This window comes from Sus scrofa, chromosome 2 (genome assembly GCF_054392235.1).
Source record: "Sus scrofa isolate SSC_HxYL_T2T_F1_AM1 chromosome 2, Sscrofa_HxYL_maternal_Yorkshire_Landrace_v2.0, whole genome shotgun sequence".
Lineage (NCBI taxonomy): Eukaryota > Metazoa > Chordata > Mammalia > Artiodactyla > Suidae > Sus > Sus scrofa.
This window is the reverse complement of record NC_139384.1, coordinates 51,378,635-51,396,659: the sequence shown is the minus strand read 5'-3', so window position 1 is coordinate 51,396,659 and position 18,025 is coordinate 51,378,635. Positions and strand designations below refer to the sequence as shown.

At 47.9% G+C, this 18,025-nt stretch overlaps 1 protein-coding gene and 1 long non-coding RNA gene across 2 annotated transcripts in view; one reads left to right on the top strand and one right to left on the bottom strand.

Moving 5' to 3' along the window:
- Nucleotides 1–10,149, top strand: part of LOC106509423 (uncharacterized) — a 193,437-nt gene extending 183,288 nt beyond the window's left edge. The window contains exon 9 of the long non-coding RNA XR_014837280.1: nt 9,547–10,149. This is a non-coding gene — a long non-coding RNA (uncharacterized LOC106509423). The remainder of the gene's footprint in view (nt 1–9,546) is intronic.
- Nucleotides 1–18,025, bottom strand: part of GALNT18 (polypeptide N-acetylgalactosaminyltransferase 18) — a 488,883-nt gene that overhangs the window by 75,141 nt on the left and 395,717 nt on the right. The gene's annotated exons all lie outside the window — the stretch shown is intronic.

The following is an 18,025-nucleotide window of genomic DNA, read 5'->3' as shown; positions in this document are numbered from 1 at the left end:
TCACGGCAACCCCGGATCCTTAACCCATTGAGCAAGGCCAGGGATCAAACCCAAAACCTCATGGTTCCTAGTCGGAGTCATTAACCACTGTGCCATGATGGGAACTCCCAAGTCCTAAACTTTTGATCCATCTCCGTTTGCAGTTCCCTCTCACATCTTCCTTCACCCCTCCCAGCTGCTCCAAGATTTGGGGTTCCCTTCACTTCATCCAGGAGCTGGCTCCCCCCTCATCTCCCTTAATGCCATCTATTATATAAGGAACTGTATTAAAAGATTTGGGTATGGAGTCCCTGTTATGGTGCAGTGGAAATGAATCCACCTAGTATCCATGAGGATGTGGGTTTGATCCCTGGCCTCGCTCAGTGGGTTAAGGATCCGGCATTGCCCATGAGCTGTGGTCTATGTCATAGATGTGGCTCAGACTCCGCATTGCTGTGGCTGTGATGTAGGCTGGCAGCTGTAGCTCCCATTCAACCCCTAGTCTAGGAACCTCTATGTCCCATGGGTGTGGCCCTAAAAAGCAGGGAGAAAAAAAAAGATTTGAGTAAAATGGGATTTCAACATGGAAAAAGGGAATGTTATTTACCATTATTCTTTCCTTGAGGACTTTTTACTGCCTCCTTGCTTCGTCCAAGGTCCTCCCACCAGATTACTTGGCCCTGCTCTCTTTCCCCAAATTTTTCTCACATTTCCCCTCTTCTTGATTGTCCTCTGGTCCCCCAGACTCCTTTCTCTTGACCATTGTAGAGTTTCTTGTACTTGTGTTATGCTAGGCAATTTCGTTTCTTTTGCCCCTCTCTCATACACAGGCTAGCTCAAAGACATTGCTTTCCTAGCCAAGAGGCTAGGAATGTTCTAAATGAAATAGCCAGTTACTTCTGAGATGAATTTGTCATCCCTCTAGAAGACAGAACTAGTTTTGTTTGATTGTATTTTATTGTATTTTATCTTTCCCTTGAAATAAGGTCTTTAATCTTATTTTAACTAAATTAGGGGAATAGGGTAGGTCTAACGACACGGATGCAGCTTAGATCTGGCATTGCTGTGGCTGTGGTGTAGGCTGGCATCTGGTGCTCTGATCTGACCCCTAGCCTGGGAACCTCCATATGCCACAGGTGTGGCCCTGGACGGACAAAGAAAAGAAAAAAAATTTATTTTATTGATTTATTGATTTATAACAGACTATGTATAATCTGTTAGTTTCTGATGTATAGCAAAGTGATTCATAAATATATATATATATTTTTTTCATATTCTTTCCCATTATGGCTTATCACAGGATATTGACTATAATTCCCTGTGCTATACAGTAGGTCCTTGTTGTTTGTCCATCTGTATATAATAGTTTGCATCTGCTACTTCCAAACTCCCAATCCATCCCTCCCTCACCTACCCTCCCCCTTGGCACCACAAGTTTATTCTATATGTCTGTGAGTAGACTCAGTTCTCAGGAGTGGAAGTTTCACTCAGGCAATATGACCACTTCCAAGGCTTCTGGTATATCCTGCCAAGTTGCCACATGGAAGGTAGGTGCCATCCCACACTCCCTCCAGCACTGCTATGTGAGGCTCCATTTGTACCACCCTGGCCAAGTGTGGATAACATAATTTAGAGGGGAATAGAATGAGCCATTTGGATGGGTCAGAGTCACACCTGCATGTTGATATAATTCTAACAGTTTCTGAGCCGTGTGTGGGCAGAGCCTGGGAAACAGGAGCCCCCAGTGGAAACTCTACATGCCACCTCTTTGACATCCAGCCACCAAATGGAATCTTAAATTCTGCACAGCCATTTATCAAAGGGTTTCCAAATGCCACTTTCCAATTTGCATCAGACCCTTTCTACATATTAATGTGATTCTATAACTAATGTATATATTTTTGCCACGCTACCTAAATTTGCATCTGCAACTCTAATGAGGCTGCAGGGTGAGCCAGCTGCCTGGGGAAAAACAGCCCAGTTGCTTCCGCTTGTGGTCCATGAAGATGTCTGTCCTCCAGGGGTCACAGAAAAGTCAGAAATGACGCAGGCAGCCCTCACTCTCCATCTCCATCAGTTTTGGTGCTCAGTTTTGGCTCCAACCCAATTCTTGGCTGCTCCAGTTTGTTTGCTTTTTCTCATTCAAAGATGATAAATTGAGGAGTTCCCATTGTGGCTCAGAAGAAACGAACCTGACTAGCATCTATGAGGATGCAGGTTTGATCCTTGGTCTCATTCAGTGGGTTAAGGATCCAGGGTTGCTGTGAGTTATGGTGTAGGTCCCAGACTCGGCTTGGATCTGATGTTGCTGTGGCTGTGGTGTAGGCTGGCAGCTACAGCTCTGATTTGACCCCTAGGCTGGGAAACTCCATGTGCCGTGAGTGCTGCCCTAAAAAGACAAACAAACAAACAAACAAAAAAACAAAACAAAAGACGATAAATTGGCATTAAAGGGATCTAGTCCCTTAATTTGCCCAGGATGTTTGTCATTTGGGGAGGTGGGAGTGGTCTAGGGCCCAGAACTAAGTTAGGAGTTTCTGCAGGTGTAACTCAGGACAGGGAGAGCCAGACAGCAAAACCTAGTCTAAGTTCCTTGGGAAAACACCTTTGCTGTATTGTTCCAGCCCAAAATGGGTGTCTTTAAGCATCACTTCCCTGGGCAAGGCTTTCTACTCTGAGGCCAGGGGGTTTGCACTCCAGAGAAATTTTCTGGAGTGTGTAATGCCACCCATTCTGTCACCCTCTGTTCCTTCTCCTCCCGGGCCTGAGCTTGAAGATAAGATGTCCCAGTTGGCAGTAGTCTGCATCTATTAACCCCAAGCTCCCAATCCATCCTGCTGTGTAGCACTGGGAAGTATGTCTAGTCACTTATGATGGAGCATGATAATGTGAGAAAAAAGAATGTACACATGTATGTGTAACTGGGTCACCATGCTGTACAGTAGGAAAAAATAATGTATTGGGGAAATAAAAAAAATTAAAACTAAAAAAATTTTAAAAACAAAACTAATCCCAGGCACTGAAAAAAAAAAAAAAAAAAAAGAGGATGTCTCATTTGGACCTTGAGAATTTGCTTGAAGGTTCTGGAGGGGACGGAGCATTCAGTAATGTGTGAACTGCAGCCCAGAGCGATGGCTTGACTTTCCTAGCTGGGCACAGGGGTTGGTGTCAGCTTTACTCAGACCCTTTAAACTAGCCTCCCTTCATCCCTAGTCATGCACTGAGGTCCCACCGTCCTTCAAAGGCGGATACAGCCCCGCCCAGGGCAACAGCAGTTCAGATACCCTGAACTCTCCTTGCTCTGTCTCCAGCCTGCAGTTTCTCCAAACTCCATTTTTTGCCTCTTGCTGAATGTTTGGGTCCATTCCCCAGCTATGATTTTTGCATCTTGAGACTTTGGACTTGGAGTCTGTGCTTTGGCTTCCAGGCACCTGGATTTCAGCTTTCTCTGGGACTCTCCTATGCTTCGGCTTCCCTGCTTTTCAGGCTCCAAGAGGCTGCAAGTCGGAATTCCTGTCTAGGTTTAGTCCTGGCCTCTGACCTAGGATCCTCGGCCAGGGCTCTCCTGTGGGCTGGCACTGGGCTCTCCTTCTCTGCATGTGAGTATTTAGAGCAGCGTGGGCAGGAGAAAATGAAGGGAACCTTGGAGCTTTGTGTCAAAACAGCCCAGCCTGGAGACGGGGGTGCAAGAGGTGATAACTAGATGGCACTTGCAGCCATGCTTGCAAAAGTACAGCCAGTTCATGAAAATGGGGTCAGATGAGTACCTCGCTCCTGCTGTGTCCACACCTGTCAGACCACACACCCCACTAGAAGGATTCTTGGGATTGCTTCTGCCTGTCCCCAATCTACTCAGCAACAACCCCAACTGCTTCATCACTCAAGACCCTGAACCCGCTCTGACTGGGACCAGGAGGTTGTCCAAAGCCTCAACCACAAGTTGAAGGCAACAGAGGAGTTTCTGAGCTTCTATCATCAGTATTCAGTTCCTCGGGAAAGACGGTGACTCCTCATCTCTGACCCAGGACCAGCCTGGGCCCAGAGACCCTGGACTGCTGGCATTTCCCCATCTGTCCCTAAGGCTTTTTTCTTTTTCTCTTTCCTTTCTTTCTTTCTTTCTTTCTTTCTTTCCTTCCTTCCTTCTTCCTTCCTTCCTTCCTTTCTTCCTTTCTTTCTTTCCCACACCTGTGGCATACAGAAGTTCCCAGGCTAGGGGTCAAATCAGAGCTACAGCTTCCAGCTTATACCACAGCCACAACAATGCCAGATCTGAGCTGCATCTGCAACCTACACCACAGCTCGTGGCAACGCCAGATCCTTAACCCACTGAGCAAGGCCAGGGATTGAATCGGCATCCTCATGAATACTATATTGGGTTCTTAACCTGCTGAGCCACAGTGGGAACTCCTGTCCTAAGTCTTACTGGAAATGGAGCCTGTGTTAGTTTGCTAGGGCTTCCGTATCAAGTTACCACAACCTGGCTAACTTAAAACAACAGAAATGTATTGTTTCACAGTTCTGGAGGCCAGAAGCCCTAAGTCAAGATGTGGGCAGAGTTAGTTCCTCCTGGAGGCTCCCAGGCGATGTCTGGCTCCTAGCTTCTAGTAGCTGCAGTCATCCATGGTGTCCATAGCTTGTAGCTTGCTTTGGCTCTATTGTCACACCTCTTTCTCTGTGTGTCTCATCTCCCTTCTCTTCTTTTCTAAGGATACCAGCCATTGGATTTAAGCTCCATCAAGGTGTCCAACCAACCACAGAGCCCTCCCTGAACTCCAGTCCACATGGCTGGATTCTCATCTCCATCCAGCTTCCCCACCAGCTGGGCCTTGTGCCCAGGACTCCAGGACACTTGCTGACTCCTTGTTCTAGCCTCTGACCCCAGTAACCTCATTTAGCTCTAAGCATCACTCAGATCTCAGCTCCCCAGCAATGCTTTCTCCCTGCTAGCGGACTGAATTCTTTCTTCCATTCAGAAGGTCAGAAATCAGAGTTCCCATCGTGGATCAGTGGTTAACAAATCCGACCAGGAACCATGAGGTTGCGGGTTCAATCCCTGGCCTTGCTCAGTGGGTTAAGAATTCGGCATTGCCATGAACTGTGGTGTAGGTCGCAGACGTGACTCGGATCCCACGTTGCTGTGGCTCTGGCATAGGCCGCCGGTGGCTACAGCTCCGATTCAACCCCTAGCCTGGGAACCTCCATATGCTATGGGAGTGGCCCAAGAAATGGATAAAAGACAAAAAAAAAAAATCAACTAGAGTTCACTGTGCCCCACAAGAAAGAAAATAATAGATTCCAGATCCTGGCCAACCCAGGGCAGGGCAGCAGCTCAGGGGAAAAGACAGGTGCTTTGGTGAGAGACCCACCTCGGTTCTTGGCTCCGACACTCACCCCTGGGTGAGGGGTTCACTCAACATTTCTGAGCTCCTTTTTTCTCAAGTGCAAAGGTTGTGAGAGATGAGAGCCTGTGGGTGAGGAGCCAGGGCACCAGTGATGGTTCAGGACCTACTCCCTCCTGCTCAACTCACCTTTGGCAGTAAGGCCTTTGTTGTTATGGAGACAAGGGGCAGCCACGCTGCTGCCATGTGGCAATATTGTCCTGTTGTGACAGAGCAAAGTTATGACAAGAAGAACAGTTGCCTCTTCTCCCCCTCCTCCAATAGGAAATAAGATAGACCTAAGCCAGGATCCAGGGGACCCAGCAGCAGGGTTCAAAGACCAAGGGGACCATGGGAGAAGAGAGAGAGAAGTGATACTCCATGTCTACCTGAGACCCATTCCGTATGAAGGGTCCACTCTTGGCTGCACCACAGAACTTTCTAGAATTTAGAGGCATAACTCAAGTCATAACTCGCAGATAGGAAGTGCTCAATAAATGTCAATTCCCTTTCCTCCTATTTTCTCTTCCTAAAACCTCTACACTCAGTCCTACCTTCTTGCCTCGCACAGAAACCACCAAATCAAGGCACACACATCCCACACTCCTACCACTCTTACCTTCTCCCCATGAGTGGGATCATCCAGGGTCCTGAGTGCCAACCTCCAAGGATGGAGTCACCATCCAGATCTGAGCTGATGCTTGCCTGGGAGCCCGGGTTATAGTGGGGATGGAGGTGAGCTTGTGTTTAAGGATAATCATGGCCCAGTTTAATTAGGGTGGAGTCTCGCTGTGATTATGGGTATCACACGGGGCAGAGCTCCAGTCTTCTCTGCTCCAGAATGAAATTCAGGCCTAAGAGTTTTATCCTTTCCTGAGCATCACTACAGGTTTTCCGTGATGGGTGAGTTTAAACAACACACTTGACAATGAATGTGCAAACAGATGTGAATTAAGGCCTTTGCTCATCTTCCTGCCTCATTTCCAGGATTCACTGTATTCACCTATATTTGGGAGGATTAGTGTATTCCTCCATGCCCACCCCTGGGTACCCACTGCCCTGTTCCCAGGTCACCTCCCCAACCTCCCCCCCCACCAAGATTATTCAAGGCTTGAATCACATAGACCTGAGCCCTGGTCAGCCTTTCCCCACCAGCAAGAGCACAACCCACTCATGTTGCCTCTGATTAATTAACCGAGTTCTGCTGAGGGCCTTTTTGTGGATGGATAGAGGAGAGTGTGTAGCCCTTTAAACATGCTTCATTAAGCTGGATGAAGCACGGGGCGCCTTGGCAACGGGCTGGGCCTCAAAGCTGGGCTTGTGGCGTATTTGCACGATGTGCTCTGGGTTTGCACCTTTGGAAATGGGATCCAGCTGTCTGGGGAAAGCCTTGGGTGTCTTGCATTCACATTCCTTCTTGGCATAGTCGGATGGGTGTAGGACTCAGAGGAACATAGCTCTCCCCAGCTCTCTCCTTATAGATGAGCCATGACTCTGCTCTTCAGGGAGCTTGGCCAGCTGCTGCAGAGCAAGGGATAGGAGATGTACATGCAACCGGAGCATTAGAATTGATATTTGAAATATTTAGTAACAGGGAGAGCACAGGTCCAACCAGTCAGAGCGAACATCAGCCATAAATAACAGTCATTCTGGCGGGTACTAGCTGAACATCAGCCATGGAAAATGTTACAGTTTGCGAAGAGTTTCCCATGCATTTCCCCATTCGATCATAGCCCCAACCCCATGAGCTGGGTTGACATTCTTTCCTAATTACAGAGGTGGGGAAACTGAGGTTCAGAGAGGTTATGTGTCTTCTCCAAGACCACAGAGCTAACACCAAAGCAGGAAGCCAAGCATCCTCCGTGTTCTTTCTACCACTGGCTTGTGCCTAGGCAGACGCTGGGGCTCTATCAGGTCTGGAAAGATTAAGAGAAAACCTCCGAGTTTCTGGCTGGACTGCCAACCCAGTAAGCCCAGGGCAAAGGTGAGATGTGAGAGTGTTGCAGGATGCTTGTACAGAGAGATAGGCCACTGAGGCTATTTGCCGGGAAGCAGCGTTTATTGGTGCTGGCATTGGCTCAGTGGATTCACATCCAAAGGCTGAGCCCCAAATGCAGCAGGGCACTGTCTTATATACCCTCTGTTGTCTTCTCTTTTACATTTTGGGCCCTTTGTCCCCCTTATGGGGTAACATACTTTCTGTAAATTCTGGCTGGATGGTCTGTGTTACAAAATTGCCCATGGCTACTGCCCATGTCTTGCTGCCGTAGTGTTGGGCATGCACACACAGATGCTGGTTGTGCCACATTGCCTTCCTTTTGTTCTGGGAGGGACATTACCGTAAGAGCAGGAGTGGGGGCTGCAATGCTCTGGGATTGGTGGTCAGTCAGGCTGTAGCCAAGAGCCAAGTGTGGGCCTTTTTTTGTCTTCTGCTCCCAAAGCCTTATGATCCTATGGGAGGCTCAGAGGGAGGGAGGCTTGTACAGAGTAAATGCAGAGACAAGGACATGGTGTTCGTTCTGGAAGGTGGTCCCAAGAAGCAAAGGAGGAAGGGCAGTAAGTTGGTTCTGGAAGGTGAAGAGCCATTGATGTGGATGCTAAAGAATGGGTCACCACCGTGGGTGGCCTCAGTCCTGGGGACCTTCTGAAACCCACGGGGCCCTTGCCTCAGAATTGTGCCAGTGGGGAACGGGGAGGTAAGGGCACTCCCCTGCTTATCGCCTCCCCCAGCCCTGGGCACTAATGTCCCTGCTCTTCACTGTTTGCTCTTGGCCACTCAGAGAAACCAGCAGGCAGAGGACAGAGACTGGGCGCTTGGAGGAGGGGATGCTGAAAACTGTCTTCAGACTACAGGTGAACTCAGGTGGGCTGGAGGGATGCGGACCAGGGCATCCAAGCATCTTCCATGTCCATGGATCCCAAAAGATGCTGGGAAACAGAATACAAGCATTCCCTGTCCTCGGGCTGGTTTCCTCCATGAGAGGGAGAGAGGCCTGGATATTTCTGGCTTATGTGTGTTCCTAGGATTTCCTGGGAAACTCAGAGAATCTGCCCCGCTGCTCTCCAGCTACAGAATGTCAATGTCTGAACTTCCTGCTCTCCACATTCTGACTTTTTCGGGGAGTCTCTGGAGCCTCTGAGATCAGGGGAGACTTGCTTGTGGCTCTGGTAGGAGGTGTCATCCTCCTGGGACTGACAGCAGCCCGCTTCTCCACGGCCCCCACCCTCACACCCTCCGTAGCTGACACCTCCACCCTGCCAGAGGGCCTGGTGAGCACGTATGACAGGTACAGAATATTTTCATTTTGGAAGCCATTGATCTTGAGCATGTTAACAAATGACACCTGTCGTTTGAAACGTTGTTTACCTTTCATCTTGTCTTATCTGAGCACCAACTGCATCAGATAAGACCTAAGCCGGTTTTCAGGGACAGATTGGTTGAAGGTCCCTCTTTGCCCCAGAGCCAAGAGGAATTGTCCTTCCAGTCTGTTAATAACAAGGGCAGTGCCTCTGCGGATGGCTCAGAGACCATGCATAGGAGAAAGTAGCAAGAAAATGCCTGGGAGGGGCTAAGAAAAAGGACTTTTCATCCCCACCATAAAGGGCAGTCGTTCGGTTCATTTCTGGGCTGAAGAGAGACTGGACTGTTACCCACATACAGACCTCAATAGGCAGCTTCATGTATGTAAAAAGCACTGAGCCAATCGTCCGTCATGGATGCTTGGAGCTTGCCTCCACTTAGTGATATGAACCTGGGCATTTGTTCTCTTTTCTTTCATGGCACCATCATAAATGTAAGCATGGAAGTGTCTGCCCTGCCCTGTTTCATTAGGCTCCTCAGCAGAGCTGAGACAGGATGGCCCCAAGATATGTAGTAGGAGATGCACTTTATAAATCCATGTGGGTGAGTCAAAGTCAAGACAACTTGGGTAGGCTGGGCGAGGCTGGGAAGACTGACTCACCTACAGCTCTGACACAGAATTGGGGATGTTGAACCCTCTGAACAAAAACAGAATGTGCCAGCTGAAGGGATAGGGGCCAGCACAGAAACCAGGCTACAGAGGTAGGTTGTTCATCTAGTCCCAGCTTTGCCCTAGAGACAGGTCTTCTGCTTTGGGGTGAGGACAGTTCCTAGATGTTCGTAAAAATAATTCTCCTTACTTTCTAATATTCCTCTTGCCTTATTCAGACACACCAAGCCAGTCTCTGAAGAATGTTTGGTGTCTGCAGTGCTATCAAGAAGTGTCATACGTGCACCCACATGTTCATTGCAGCACTATTCACAATAGCCAAGACATGGAAACAACCCAAATGTCCATCGACAGATGATTGGATTCGGAAGAAGTGGTATATATACACAATGGAATACTACTCAGCCATAAAAAAGAATGACATAATGCCATTTGCAGCAACATGGATGGAGCTAGAGAATCTCATACTGAGTGAAATGAGCCAGAAAGACAAAGACAAATACCATATGATATCACTTATAACTGGAATCTAATATCCAGCACAAATGAACATCTCCTTAGAAAAGAAAATCATGGACTTCGAGAAGAGACTTGTGGCTGCCTGATGGGAGGGGGAGGGAGTGGGAGGGATCGGGAGCTTGGGCTTATCAGACACAACTTAGAATAGATTTACAAGGAGATCGTGCTGAATAGCATTGAGAACTTTGTCTAGATACTCATGTTGCAACAGAAGAAAGGGTGGGGAAAAAATGTAATGTATACATGTAAGGATAACCTGACCCCCTTGCTGTACAGTGGGAAAATTAAAAAAAAAAAAAAAAGAAGTGTCATGGAATAGTGGACATCCATTGTGTTTGCTGCCTGGCATTGTGCTACCTGTACCTCATTGCCTTTGTATTTTGGGTGAGGCACCAACTCTTGGTATAAGGATGAAACATCCCAAGATCTCCAAGTGATGGAGGCTTCAGGCGGTCAGAACATAACATTCCTTTCCTGGACACAGAGATAAGTTCAGGGATGGCTACATGACCTAATTAGGACACAAGTGATGTCTTAAGAGCTTACTGGGGCTTCTAGAATAGACTCCTCACTCTTCCCAGACAGACTTGAAGTTGAAAGGATGGGATCATGGGGAGGGCAGGAAGTGATCTTGGTTCCATGTGGAGCCTAAGATGCAAGTCAACTTGGTAGAAGACAAAACTCAGAAAATGAAAAAAATTGAGTCCCAGCAATATTATTTGCACCCTGAATCCAGCTGTACCTGAAGCTGAACTTACCCTGGGACTTTCGGTTTTAAAAGCCCAATGAATTCTTTGTGTGCTTATGTCATTTTGAATGAGGATTTCTGTCTCTTTCAACTGAAAGGGCATTAACTGAAACTAACTGATACACCTGGACAGGGATCACAGTACAGCAGTCACCTTTATAAATAGTTACGTTGGCAGGCTCACTTTGCAGTGCCTTTTGAGCCTAAATTGCATGAGTTTGCCCTGAAAGACTGATGATTTGGGATGTACTGAAAAGGACTAACTTCTGACCTTGGATGGCTGAGAAGTTGACCAAAGTATAACCCACCAATGAAAGACCCTACTCAAATGACCATCTCTGGCGCTGAATGAGAACTTGGTGGTCCCTGTGGCTGTTACCTTATTTGTCTACTAATATGCCACCATGGACCTCCTTCCTTCATGATGAGGCTAAGAAGATAAGAGGTGCTAGGTCTCACATCATTCATTCCATAATTCATTGAGATGTTCTTCATTCAACAAACGAATGCAAAATGCAATGGTGATTAAGTCTAGTAAAGTTGACTGAGGCAAGAGTAATATTCAAACTATTGCAGTTAACAACCAATGGGGTATACTGTAAAAGTTGTGGTTCCCAAATTTTTCATACAAGGGCATCTGTAGTGAGTGCTGTGTCACATTAGGAGTTTCAGCCCAGCATATGCCTGCCAGGGAACCAGGCAAATGCTGTTAGAGGCACCGTCATACCCACCAGGGCTCTGGCCAAGAGAGGTGTTAGCTGGTCGATGCTGAACAGCCATTGGAGGTGCAGAAGTATTTCAATATTTTAACAGCTGGTATGGCTTTTTTGGTGAGCATTGGCTGCATTTCAGGTCTTCATGGAAACCAGATTTTGAAGAGTTTTGGCACACCAAGTTGAGAAATCTTCACTCTACCTTGAAGACAATGGGGAGCCATTGAGGGCACTGAGAAGGACCAGATTTGTGATGTAGAAGTATGTTTAGTGATGGTCTAGAAGATGATTGGATAAAGGACTAGAGATACATAACCTTGACCGGAGGGTGGTGACAGTGGTCCAGGCAAAAGATGGGGATCCATGTTAGAACAATCTTTTCCCCTTTAAGAGGTTACTGAATCAAGTGGCTGGGAAGGATAGGGCTGTGTGATGGTGTGTAGGGTTTAGCCGAGTCTCTGTAAAACTTGACATCTATTCTGATAGTGTGGGTAAGAACTGCCTGCATTCACTTCCTCTTGTATTTAGGAAGTTCTGAACACTCCCAAGACAGCTGCCCTTGCAAGATATCACTCTCCATTCCTTGACTTGGATGTTCCACTGGGATTCTGAAAAGCTTCAATTCACAGATATACATCAGCGAGGACGCTTTAAGCTTTGACTATCTCTTCTTGAAAAGCTCAAGATAACATTTTTTGAACAATGCTTCTGCCTTCACTGTGGGAGGGGTGGGCAAGTAAATGGCTTAGGCCCTCAACCAATCACATTCCACTGGTTATGCTGAGAGAGTCCCCGAATATTCAGGACCGGAAATGAGGGGGTAATAAACTCTAGGAAATTCACTCTTCGAACATTTGCTGAGTCCCTACTATGCACTGAGTCCTAATGTTCCTTTCATACCAGTGCATCACAAAACACTTCACCACGAGTTCCTGTCATGGCTCAGGAGAAACAAATCTGACTAGCATCCACGAGGATGCAGGTTTGATCCCTGTTCTTGCTCAGTGGGTTAAGATCCGGCATTGCCATGAGCTCTGCTGCAGGTCGCAGATGTGGCTCGGATCCCGTGTTGCTGTGGCTGTGGCATAGGCTGGCAGCTACAGATCCGATTCGACCCCTAGCCTGGGAACCTCCATGTGCTGCGGGTGCCACCCTAAAAAGACAAAACCAAACCAAAACAGCAAAAAAACACTTCACCAGCCCAAAGATGGAAGTGGTCTAAGACAAATCCAAAGCTGTGTTTTATCACTCTATCCGGCAAATCCCACTCTGTACCTGGGCAGCATCAGTAGCCAAGTTCACCTAGAGCTCCAGGAACTGCTCCCCTCTTGGTTCCTCTTTTTCTCTTAGGCATCCAAAGACTATGGTTCTAAGAGGCCACAGGTCAAAGCAAGCACCTGTACGGTAGGTCACCTCTGCCATTCCCAAGCACTGGGGAATAACGCTCCTGCAAAACACATTGCATATGACGTCTTCTGCAGAACTTGGATGGAGTAGCTATAAGGACCCAAATATGCCACTCAGTCCAGACTAGACTTTGGCCTTGGGGATGGTTTTGCAATTAAGCATGCTATATGCTTCTCTGCTGATAATCCCTTTGCTGCTGCTAGGAAGCAGATTCAAAGCTGTTTCTCACTGGAGAGCTTTCTTTTTAATTCAAAATCAGCCTCTTAAAGGAGACAACTAACTCTTTTTGCACTGAACATTCAAAAACTACCATTGTAAAGGATGGCTTTTCAACCAACAAAGACAGAATCATCTCCACACAGAGACGCCTCGGAGGGAGAGCTTGTCTGCCTAGGTGTGGGTGTGGGGAAGGGGGCTTATGGGACAAAACTGTTGAGGGTAGAGGGGACATAGAAGGGGTCCAAGGATTGGAGAAAGATGAGACAAACTCAGAAAGAATCCCGATTGTCCTGAGGGTCAGCCTTGTTGTGGGCACAGAGAGGTTGAGCAATTTCCCTGAGGGCCCCCCGGGGGTGCCAAGTCACCTAAGCGAGAAATCTGCTGGCATCCTGGATCAGGGTTAAAGCTAATAATAGCTACTACTTCCGTTGCACTTCCTATGTGCTGGGCACGATTCTGTTCTTTGCCCTGATTAATGCATTTAATCCTCACATCTGAATGATGAGATTAACACCATTATTACTATTATTAGCATTTTCCAGATGAGGAAATTGAAGCAGAGAGAGGCTGAGTAATTTGCCCAGATCACAGAGCTGGCGCCTGGCAAAACGGGATTCAGGGCTGGAAAATCAGCTCCAGGGTCTGTGTGGAGAACCGCTGTGTCAGGGGAGTGTGTCTGGGGAGTGGGTCCCACACCGCACCAGCAGAGGGACCCAGGGTGAGTTATTGGGACGCTCATTTTCCCACCTCTGCAAGGGGGAAAGGTGAATAATAATGGATCTGGCGAAGGTAGAGACAGAGTCAGGGCAAGGAGCTCTGCAGGTCAAAGGGCTCTGCTTGTGCGTCCAGGGAGGTTGCATAGTTTGCTCCTAGGGTGAGGGGAGAAGATACTGAAGAATTGGCTTTTCCAAGGAGAATCCAGCTTGTGCCTCACGGACAGGGATTCTCAGAGAGCCACTGAAGCTGGGGAGGAGATGAGGGAGGCAGGAGAGAAGGACTATCAGAAAAGGAAGTGAAGCTGGAAGTCAACCCCCGCCCCCCCTCCCCGGGCGGCGCGCGCGGGGGGGGGGGTGTCCATCCAGACCCAGAGGTGGAGTCGGAGTGCTTGTCTCCCTTCAAGACCCTTTCAGGAGCCCTCCTGGAGCCTCTGGACCCCCCACAGGAGCTCAGCAGAGGAGCTCCTGCTGCTGATCTGCTCTGCACCCTCCAGAGGTTCCTGGGGCTGCCATTCAGCCCGCCCACCCTACTCATCTCTCAAGGCTCAGCTCAAAGGCTGCCTCCCTCATGAAGCTTCCATGCTCTTTTCCAGGCTAAGGAGAGCCCAGCTTCCTGCATGCCTCACAGCACTGTGCATTTGGCTTTCTTCCTTTTTCTTGGACTTGTTTGTACCTATATCCTGTGAGCTCCCCAATCTCGGAGAACAACTGCTTGTGGAACCGAATCAAGGAGCCTTTTGGGAGTGACCAGAGCCCTCTCTCTGGCTCTCTGTGTGACCACAGGTTAGTCACGAAATTTCTCTGGGCCCATCTCATCTGATGAGGAAACAGTTAGAGGGAATGATTTTGAGTTCCTGCAGCCCTGAGCTCCCTGTGGTTCTAGGGACAGAATGCCCCAGGGTGGGAACGCTGGGCAAGCAGAGGTCAGCCTTTGTGTCTGAGAGGCTGCACCACCTCCACTGTGCTCTCCGTGGACCAACCTCTGTGTCCAGAACTTGTCTTTAATGTCGCTGGAGTCTCACAGGTGGCTCTGGGAGGTCCTTTAGGACCTGGCGTGGGTAGCATGAACATTGACTTTATCTGACAATAAGAATTTGGTGGGCAATAAACTGTTCTGCTGTTGAGAGCAGAATCACTTCTCATCAGATTACCCCTCGCCAGGAGCTGTTCGGAACTCCTTTTGGTGGCTGATCCAGCTCTGCCTCAGAAGGAAAAAAATTAAAAAGAAATTAGATGCAAGGATGATGAATTTGATGAAGGGCAAAGCCTCCCCGAGGCTTTTCCTCCCAGAGAGAGACTCAGGAAGTGGGGAGTGGGTCACCAGCCCTCTTAAGATGTTGCCCAAGAAGTCTAAGGAGGTGAGAGCTAGACGTGCCCCCACACTCTCGCTCCTACGCGAAAGCAGGGTTCAGGTTCACAAAACACCCAAACATTTCCTGTCACGAGAAGCAGGCAATAAAACAGTCCCCACAGCCTGCTCTGTGCTCGGCCACGTCCCAGCTCACCATGCTTTTTACACCTTGAGTGAAAGGATGAGACATACACAGCAGAATTCTGGGGATGGGATTCTGTGCTCCTTATCAACATCGCACAAGCAGAAAGCCTCTTTTTTTTTTTTTTTTTTTTGTCGTTTTGCCTTTTTGCCTTTTCTAGGGCTGCTCCTGTGGCATATGGAGGTTCCCAGGCTAGGAATCCAATCTCTCTCTCTCTCTTTTTTTTTTTTTTTTTTTTTTGTCTTTTTGCCTTTTCTAGGGCTGCTCCCGTGGCACATGGAGGTTCCCAGGCTAGGGGTCCAATGGGAGCTGTAGCCACCGGCCTACACCAGAGCCACAGCAACATGGGATCTGAGCTGCGCCTGTGCCCTACACCACAGCTCACGGCAACGCGAGATCCCTAACCCACTGAGCGGATTCGTTAACTACTGCGCCACGACGGGAACTCTGCAGAAAGCCTCTTAAACCAGCACCAGACCCAGCACCATGCCTCGTGAGAAAGGGCACAGGCCTGGGATTCTCCCATCCTGTTCAGGCACACGGGAGTATTGTCTCCAGAGCCTTTTCTGCCAGTCCACGTATTTGAACGTCTTCCATTCCTTCAACGCAAACCCGTTTCGGATATTCATCTTGCGGGCCAACAGAGTATCGTTTTCAGCAGTAAAACCCATTTCTGGTGTGCCATATTCACTTTTGGAGTCTCAGCTGTCCATCAAAATGCACATCACAGAAGTGCTCGCCCCAGTCACTTCTGACACACGGGCTTCCACTTTGCTGTGCGCATTAGCTGCTGTTCCCTGCTCTGTGGAGCCTCTGTTAAAGGTATAGCTCTGAAAATTGAGTTCCTCTCTATGCTGAAGAATTTGAAAGGAAATTACAGACATCATGACAAGAAACCACAAATGGGAGACCTTGTGACCCGGCCAATCCCTGAGTTTGGAGAGAGAACGCTAATGTATTAAATCTTATCTCATATATAGGTTCTATCCTTGGCTAGAGATTCAGTCGCTGACTGAGTTCACATCCCAGACATGGACCCAGACCCCAGGCACACAGTGACCTCTAACACTGGCCATCGATGGAGCCACCAAACTCTGCAGAGCTTGGACCCCAGGCAGCTTTAACTTCAACCACAGAAGAGTCTGGCACAGATCTTAGAGCAGGATGTGATGTAACTATTCACAGGGTGAAGCTTCAAGCCTGAGCTTGAAGTTTTGTTTGAATTTTATGCTAGTTGTATCCCTGGGAGAGATGTGGATTTTTGCCTCCTTAAAATACAAACCACTCATTCAGGCCTCTGGGAGTTATTTCATTGTGGGGGCGGAGGTGGGGCTTTTACTTTACGTCTTATAGACGTACTGCTTAGATTTTTGGCACATTTGGGGACTCAGAGTCAGTTTAGCATTTTAAAGAAGCTAAAGAATATGTAAAGCACCCTAATAAAAATATAGTTAGAGCCCAGGCGGGAGGAATAATTGTTACAGTAATGCACTGGGCTCTCATCCCCAAAGGCACCTTATGCTTATATAAACTCTGTCCCCTCCACCTCTCTGCTCCCCAGTTCTCCTCTCAGGGAAAGGCAATGTGTTTATACCTTCTTTCCAGAGAATACTGGAATTTCTGAGTCTGGTTTTTGAAGCCCCCACACTTTTTTTTATTATTTTTAAATTACTTTTACTTTTCCATTATAGTTGGTTTACACTGTTCTTTCAATTCTTTCTCTTTCTTTCTTTCTTTCTCTCTCTCTCTCTCTCCCTCCCTCCCTCCCTCCCTCCTTTCCTTCCTTCCTTTCTTTCTTTCTTCCTTAAATTACTTTTACTTTTCCATTATAGTTGGTTTACACTGTTCTTTCAATTCTTTCTCTTTCTTTCTTTCTCTCTCTCTCTCTCTCTCTCTCCCTCCCTCCCTCCCTCCCTCCTTTCCTTCCTTCCTTTCTTTCTTTCTTCCTTCCTCCCTTCTTTGTCTTTTTATGGCTGCACTCATGGCATACAGACGTTCCCAGGCTAGGGGTCAAATCAGAGCTGTAGCCCCCAGTCTACACCACAGCCACAGCAATGTCAGATCTGAGCCGTGTCTGTGACCTACACCACAACTCACGACAACGCCGGATTCTTAACCCACTGAGCAAGGCCAGGGATCGAACCTGAGTTCTCATGGATACTACTTGGGTTCATTAACCACTGAGCCACGACAGCAACTCCTTCTTCATTTTTAATGGCTGCTCCTGTGGTATATGAAAGTTCCCTGGCTGGGGATTGAATCAGAACTGTAGCTGTGGCAGTGGCAATGCTGGGGATCGAACCCAAGCTGCCACAGAGACAACGCTGGATCCTTAACCTGCTGCACCACAGCAGGGACTCCCTATAGCAGGAAGGCCTTCTGAGGAAGATGAGATAGAGACAAAAGTCTTATTACTCCCTATAAGAGGTGTGGCAGGCAGAGGTACTAAGCCGTCTGGCAGTGGTTTTTGTTCTGTTTTGTATTTTTGTTTCTTGAGCACTTTCTACAAGCCAGACTTCTCACCTGGTCCTCATAGCATCCATCACAGATGGGAAAGGGTAGGTGGAGAGGTGCTGTCCCCAGTGTGACACAGCTGGTTAATATTAAAGCCAGGATCTGTGATGTAGGTTGCAGACGAGGCTCGGATCCTGCATTGCTGTGGCTCTGGCATAGGCCAGCAGCAACAGCTCCAATTAGACCCCTAGCCTGGAAACCTCCATGTGTAGCAGGTGCAGCCCTAGAAAAGACAAAAAAAAAGCCAGGATCTGAACCCAGGTTTGCTGATTGGAAAGTCCTTACTATTTTCGCCACATAATCTGATCACTTTTTGTGTTGGAATATGAGACTCAGAATTAGGATTTTTTTTTTTCTTTTTGGGATTC